The 7,500-nt window shown below is 37.2% G+C and overlaps 1 protein-coding gene across 1 annotated transcript in view; it reads left to right on the forward strand.

Moving 5' to 3' along the window:
* Positions 1–7,500, forward strand: part of LOC143291218 (uncharacterized) — a 62,421-nt gene that overhangs the window by 1,222 nt on the left and 53,699 nt on the right. The window lies entirely within an intron of this gene.

Here is a 7,500-nt window from a genome sequence, read left to right on the forward strand (position 1 = left end):
TCGTAGATATTGTAGCCCGATTTTGATGACTTTTAGCAATCTCGTGACCTGATTAAAATGAGTTCCGACAATCTTATGACCTAATTTCGACGGAAGAATTCTGACAATCTCAGCTCGTGATTTTATTTCGATGGGATCTGACAATCTGATGACCCGATTTTGATGAGATCTGACAATCTTGTGTCCTAATTTCGAAGAGTTCTGAGAATATCTTGGTCTGTTTACGTGTGAGATCTTCAAGGAAACTGCACAAACAAACTGTCTTGGGGAATTATCAAGAAGAAAATAACAAACGCAGGGTTCGTAAGACAGATGACTATAAGGAGGGAGGACTCACGAGACAACATTTTACCGAACCCTTCCCTCGGTTTCATTTAACCAATGCTGATTGTGTTGTATTATTGTATGTATTGCATTATTTTTTTCGTTTTCTTTCTTGTCGGTCTGCTCTCCCCAAGGAGAGCGCATCGCCATAGTGAAGCGCCACTTTTTTTTCCTTCTTCTTTTTTTTTTTTTATTTTTTTTTTATATATATATATGTCATGTGTGTGAATGTCTTCCTATCAAAGTAGATCTTTCAACATTTTTTTTTTTTTTTTTTACCCTAGGACAACCCTTTTGTTGCGGTGGGTTCTTTTTTTCGTGCGCAAAGTGCATACTTTCACACGGGGACATCGGGGGTGGGGGGGCGGGGTGGAAGGGGGGGGGGAGTTGGGGGGGGGGGGGGTTATCGTCTCATCCGATTGACCATGCGTCTTGACCACCACTCAAGTTTTTACTGTGGAAGGGAAAGAAAATTCCCATGGCGAGTGTGGGAGGGTGGGGATTTGAACCCGCGCCCTCACGTCAACTCTCGCCTCCTTACTAAGTAGGTGGACACGTTGCCACTGGGCCCGGCACAACTGCACATTGTTGTCCAGCTGACCGCAGTGGTCATAGCCAGGTATAGACAGGCAGAGACAATAACGAAACAAGTACCGGCTGCTCAGAAGGAAAATAAAAAAAGAGAATGCAGTGTAAAAAAACCCCCTAAAAAACCAAACTGTATTGCAATTATGTAGTGTGAACACGCATATGTATGGTACAGATGTGTAGTAACGATGTTCTTGGTGGTGTTGTTCCAAACATATAGAACACATTTATGGTGTAAACGTGTAAACCAAACTTTATATACTTCTCTCTCTCTCTCTCTCTCTCTCTCTCTCTCTCTCTCTCTCTCTGTGTCCATCTCTCTCTCTCTCTCTCTCTCTCTCTCTCTCTCTCTCTCTCTCTCTATATATATATATATATATATATATATGTGTGTGTGTGTGTGTGTGTGTGAATTTATGTGAATATATATATATATATATATATATATATATATATATATATATATATATATATATATATATATATATATTAATGATCAAATATGTGTGATTAAGATTTTTTTTTTTAAATCAGAATTGAATTGACAAACTGTTGAAATCTTGGAGACTGTGGTAGAAATTGAACGGGATAAAAACAAGAAAAGAAAGAAAGAAAGAAAGAAAAAGAATAATAATGATAATAAACAGGCATTCCAAACACACGGTGGTACAATTTTGTGTGTGTGCAGGATTGGGCTAGAAGTGTGTATGTGTGTGTGTGTGTGTGTGTGTGTGTGTGTGTGTGTGTGTGATGAAATGTTTGTTTGGAAATATAATATATATATATATATATATATATATATAGAGAGAGAGAGAGAGAGAGAGAGAGAGAGATCGATTTTCAAAAAAAAAAAAAAATCATAACCATTTCCACCTCACCGCCCCCTCTGTCTCTATGTCCTGTCTATATCTAGCTCTCGGTCTCTATCTGTCTGTCTTTCCGCCTCTGTTTCTGTCTGTCTGTTTGTCTGTCTGTCTCTTTCTCCCTCTCTGTTTCTCTGCCACGCCCCCCTCCCATTTTTATTTTTTATTATTTTTTTTTTTACTTCTCTCTTACTATCATAATCTATTCAGATTATTGTAATTTTCATGATGCTTACAATCTCTCTCTCTGTCTCTCTCTCTCTCTCTCGTGTGTGTGTGTGTGTGTGTGTGTGTGTGTGTGTGTGTGTGTGTGTGTGCGCGCGCGCGCACATTGCTGCACTTAGAAACTCATTGATTTATCATAATCTGTAACCCTCCTATTCCCCTCCCTCACCCTCCCCCCCCTCCACCCCGTCCCCCCAGGCGCTCACCCCCCCCTCCCTCCACTCCCCCCCCCCCCCCCACCCCACCCCACTGTACACGCATTCCAACTATCCGAGGTAACATGGCATGATCATGTCAAGCATAGCGCCGTTATGCTTCGTCTGTGAGCGTTTTGTCCATCATAAATCATGTGCGTAAAAAAAAACAAAAAAAAAAAAAAAAAAAAAAAAAAAAAACCGAAGGAAAATAAAAGAAGGAATAAATACGTAAATAGATAAAATAAATCATTCAATAATTCAATAAATCAATGAACAGATTGACAAATAGATAGATAAAAGAACAAATAAATGAATAAATAAATAGATTGATAAATAAACAAATAGATATATTGTCACTGTTATTCTTATTGTTGTAATATTTCTTTCAAACTCCTGTCGCACGACTAGTTTCATTTCCCTGTAAACGAAACACACTAAGTCACGATTATGTTTAAAATGAATTTTAAGATACAAATATTGGGTTTTAGGAGTCTACATTTTTCTTGAATTATAAAGGAATGAATAAATGAATAGATGATAATAAAAGAGGAAGAAGAAGGTGAAGATGAAAATGAAGAAGTATTATTGATTATCGTTGTTGTTATTTCCTTTTTTTTTTTTTATGACGATGATGATGGTAGTGATGATGATAATGTTGATGGATATTTATCTATTATTATTATTATTATTATTATTATTATTGTTGTTGTTGTTGTTGTTGTTGTTGTTGTTGTGGTTGTTGTTGCCATCCACATTATTGTTATTGTAATTGTTAAAGTTTGAGACTGTCGTTATTGTTGTAGAAAGCATGCTGTAGGATATTGACTTTGTTTCTGCTATCACTGATAACTTACACCAGTACATATGTAAATTATATCACCAAAATACCGTTCTTAATCACTGGAAACATTGTTCGATATTCGGCATTGTCTTAAAAATTCTATTTGTTTATTATATATTTATTGTTTGTTATTCATTATTTTTGTAAATCATAGAAGCTGAATTTATGAACAGACGTCTCTCTCTGTGTTTCTGTCTGTCATTCTCTCTCTCTCTCTCTCTCTCTCTCTCTCTCTCTCTCTCTGTCTGTGTGTCTCTGTCTCTCTCTCTGTCTCTTTCTCTGTCTCTGTCTCTGTCTTTCTGTCTGTCTGTCTGTCTGTCTGTCTGTGTCTCCTTCTCTCTGTCTCAGAGTATGTCGTCAGAGAACTGATATATGTCTATGTATTGGTTCATTTGTTTTTCTAATTACATTAATTTTTTTGTGGTTTGGTTTGATATGATTGAATTGTTTCTTTGTATTGTCTGTTATTTGTCACACGTTCATTGCATGGTATATGTATTGTGTTTTGTTGTGATGTATTGTGCTGTGTTTGTGTTTTGTTGTGATGTATTGTGCTGTGTTTGTGTTTTGTTGTGATGTATTGTGCTGTGTTTGTGTTTTGTTGTGATGTATTGTGTTTTGTTGTGATGTATTGTGTTTTGTTGTGATGTATTGTGCTGTGTTTGTGTTTTGTTGTGATGTATTGTGCTTTGTTGTGATGTATTGTGCTGTGTTTGTGTTTTGTTGTGATGTATTGTGCTGTGTTTGTGTTTTGTTGTGATGTATTGTGCTGTGTTTGTGTTTTGTTGTGATGTATTGTGCTGTGTTGTGATGTATTGTGCTGTGTTTGTGTTTTGTTGTGATGTATTGTGCTGTGTTTGTGTTTTGTTGTGATGTATTGTGTTTTGTTGTGATGTATTGTGCTGTATTGTGCTGTGTTGTGTTTTGTTGTGATGTATTGTGTTTTGTTGTGATGTATTGTGTTTTGTTGTGATGTATTGTGCTGTGTTTGTGTTTTGTTGTGATGTATTGTGCTGTGTTTGTGTTTTGTTGTGATGTATTGTGTTTTGTTGTGATGTATTGTGCTGTGTTGTGTTTTGTTGTGATGTATTGTGCTGTGTTGTGATGTATTGTGCTGTGTTTGTGTTTTGTTGTGATGTATTGTGTTTTGTTGTGAGGTATTGTGTTTTGTTGTGATGTATTGTGCTGTGTTTGTGTTTTGTTGTGATGTATTGTGCTGTGTTTGTGTTTTGTTGTGATGTATTGTGTTTTGTTGTGATGTATTGTGCTGTGTTTGTGTTTTGTTGTGATGTATTGTGCTGTGTTTGTGTTTTGTTGTGATGTATTGTGCTGTGTTTGTGTTTTGTTGTGATGTATTGTGCTGTGTTTGTGTTTTGTTGTGATGTATTGTGCTGTGTTGTGATGTATTGTGCTGTGTTTGTGTTTTGTTGTGATGTATTGTGTTTTGTTGTGAGGTATTGTGTTTTGTTGTGATGTATTGTGCTGTGTTTGTGTTTTGTTGTGATGTATTGTGCTGTGTTTGTGTTTTGTTGTGATGTATTGTGCTGTGTTGTGATGTATTGTGCTGTGTTTGTGTTTTGTTGTGATGTATTGTGCTGTGTTGTGTAATTTCATGTTGCGTTGAGTTGTGGTGTGTTGCGTTGCTTTGTATTGTATTGTATTGTATTACTTTTTGATTGTGTTGAGTCATGTTGTGTTGCGTTGGGTTTCGTTGCGTTTTGTTTTTATTGCATTGCGACTTATTGCATTCTATTGTATTCTGTTGCGTTCTATTGTGCTACTCTATGTGTTGTGTTATATTAGTGTTTTTCGTTGCGTTGCGTTGCGTTGCATTTGAGTTGTATTGTATTGTATTGTATTGTATTGCGTTGCGTTGCGTTGCGTTGCATTGCGTTGCGTTGTATTGTATTGTATTACTCTTTGTCACAAAAGATTTATATCTGAGTGGCATTCGGGCTGCTTTCTCCAAAGAGATCGTCTAGCTTAGCTACACTGCAGCGCCAACTATATTTCTTTTCTTTTTTTTTTCTTTTTTGCCATTGGGTATATCTGATTTTCCTATCAAAGCAGATTTATTCACACAGACTATGTTTCCTTAAAACAAACGACAAAGCGACAACGAGATGAATAGTCACAGTATGTGGGGAAATGAAAGATTACCGACAAATCGAAAATGACAATGTTCATAATTGTAAAAGATTTTGACTGAGAAACCATTTCACGGCTTCCAATTGTAGCGTTCCAATCCAATTACTCATAATAGCCAGTGTCAGATGTGTGTGTGTGTGTGTGTGTGTGTGTGTGTGTGTGTGTGTGTGTGTGTGTGTGTGTGTGTGTGTGTTTGGTGTTGTGCTGCGTTGCGTTCGTTACATTATGTCATATTATCGTATCATGTATCATATTATGATATAGTATATTATAGTATTTTATAGTAAACCGTAGTATAGCATAATATATTAAAATCGGGCCAACCGCTTTCATGTTTGATATTCGGTTGTTCATTTATTTATTTGCTTATTTATTTATTTATTTATCTATTTATTTATTCGCTCCCCTTTACTTTCTGATTCTACCCTTCTATTCTATTCGCAAGCACTGAGGAAGACAAACGCCGAAATATTTGCTGTCGGACAGTGTTAGTGTTTTTTGTTTTCTTTTTTTATCATCTCTCTCTCTCTCTCTCTCTCTCTCTCTCTCTCTCTCTCTCTCTCTCTCTATATATATATATATATATATATATATATATATATATAAAAGATGAACTTATTTTGAAAATCGAAAACAAAACCAACACACACACACACACACACACACACACACACACACACACACACACACACACACACACACATACAATCGAATAGTCCTATCTCAGTTCGGAGTCCATGTGTTTACTTTGCAGTTTTATCCCCCAAAATTGATTAAAACTTGACTCAGTAAATAACCAGTTGGTAAAATCAACAGCATACCGGCACGCTAAGATCCTGTTGTCAGGGCTGTCGTCGGCATACTCAAAATATTGAACGAATGAATAGATTATATATCGAAAAGAGTAGAAAGAAAGAGTGAAAACGAGTAACTGAATCAATGAATCAACTTATCAGCGGCTAATGAACATAACAAAAAACTGCAAATAAAACATGTCAATAATGATTAAGTAAAACATACAGGCTAATATAGAATATACAAACTAATGACGAATACGAAATTCTTTAGAATGAAAAAAAAGAAGAAAAGTTTTTATCATATTCTTCATCAAAAGCGAACAGCCTAGCAAATGAATGAAATAGATAAATGGATATATTGATAAATGAATGGATAAATGAACATATAAACAAATGCATAAATGAATGAATGAATGAACGAATGAATGAATGAATGAATGAATGGATGAATGGATGGGTGAATAAAACGAGTTCCGTTCTGGTTTAGAAGACAGTGTCCCGATAAACAATTGTTTTTGCCCATTCTTCTGTTTCTTGTTGTTCATTTGTTTGTTTGTTCGTTTATTTTTTCCCTCCACATTTCTCCTTTCTTTTTTCTGTCTTTTCTTTTTTCTCTTGATATTAGAACTTCTTTCCTATCTGCTTCTCTTACATCATCATCATCATCATCATCATCATTTTCTTCTTCTTCTGTTTCTACTACTACTGCTGCTGCTGCTACTACTACTACTACTACTACTACTACTACTTCTTATTCTTCGTCTTCTTCTTCATCTTCATCATCATCATCATTTTCATCATCATCATCATCATCATCATCATCATCGTCGTCGTCGTCATCTTCTTCTTCGCCGATCCCTTTAAAGACGTACAAACTTTCTTACCCCCCCCCCCCTACCCTCCCCCCGCACCCCCTCCCAACCCCACTCCCCGACTCTTCCATACTCCACCCCTACCCCTCCCCCCCCCGCCCCTCCGCCCTCCAAAGCCTCTCGTCCAGTTCCTTGTGTGTGTGCGTTTTGCATCTCACAAGACCTATATTGTTCTGCCTGGGGTCTAAATATATCGGTAGACATCAGACTGGATCTTCGTTGCAAGCAAAAACATATCTGTGTTGCACTGAAGCAAAAGGAATTGCGGAGGAGAAAAAAAAAGAAGAAGAAAAAAGAAGGGTGAGGGGTGGGGGGTGGGAGAGGGGTGGAGGTCGGGGAGGGTGGTGTTTAGACGTTGCGGCGTGGAGGTGTAGGGGGATGGGGGTGGGGGGGGGGGGAGAGAAAGAGAGAGAGGTGTGTGTGTGTGTGTGTGTGTGTGTGTGTGTGTGTGTGTGTGGTGTAGTGTCTATGACATCTTGAGAGAGAGAGAGAGACATGGAAAAGGAATGAATAAATGAATAAATACCACAGTAATGAAAGCAGCCAGAAAAAGCACACACACCCCCCCCCCCCTTTCCCCTCCCCCCCTCCCCCTCCCCCCCCCCTCAAAAAAAAAGAAGATAAAATAAAATAAAATAAATAACA

This window comes from Babylonia areolata, chromosome 16, assembly GCF_041734735.1.
Source record: "Babylonia areolata isolate BAREFJ2019XMU chromosome 16, ASM4173473v1, whole genome shotgun sequence".
In the NCBI taxonomy this organism is placed as follows: Eukaryota; Metazoa; Mollusca; class Gastropoda; order Neogastropoda; family Buccinidae; genus Babylonia; species Babylonia areolata.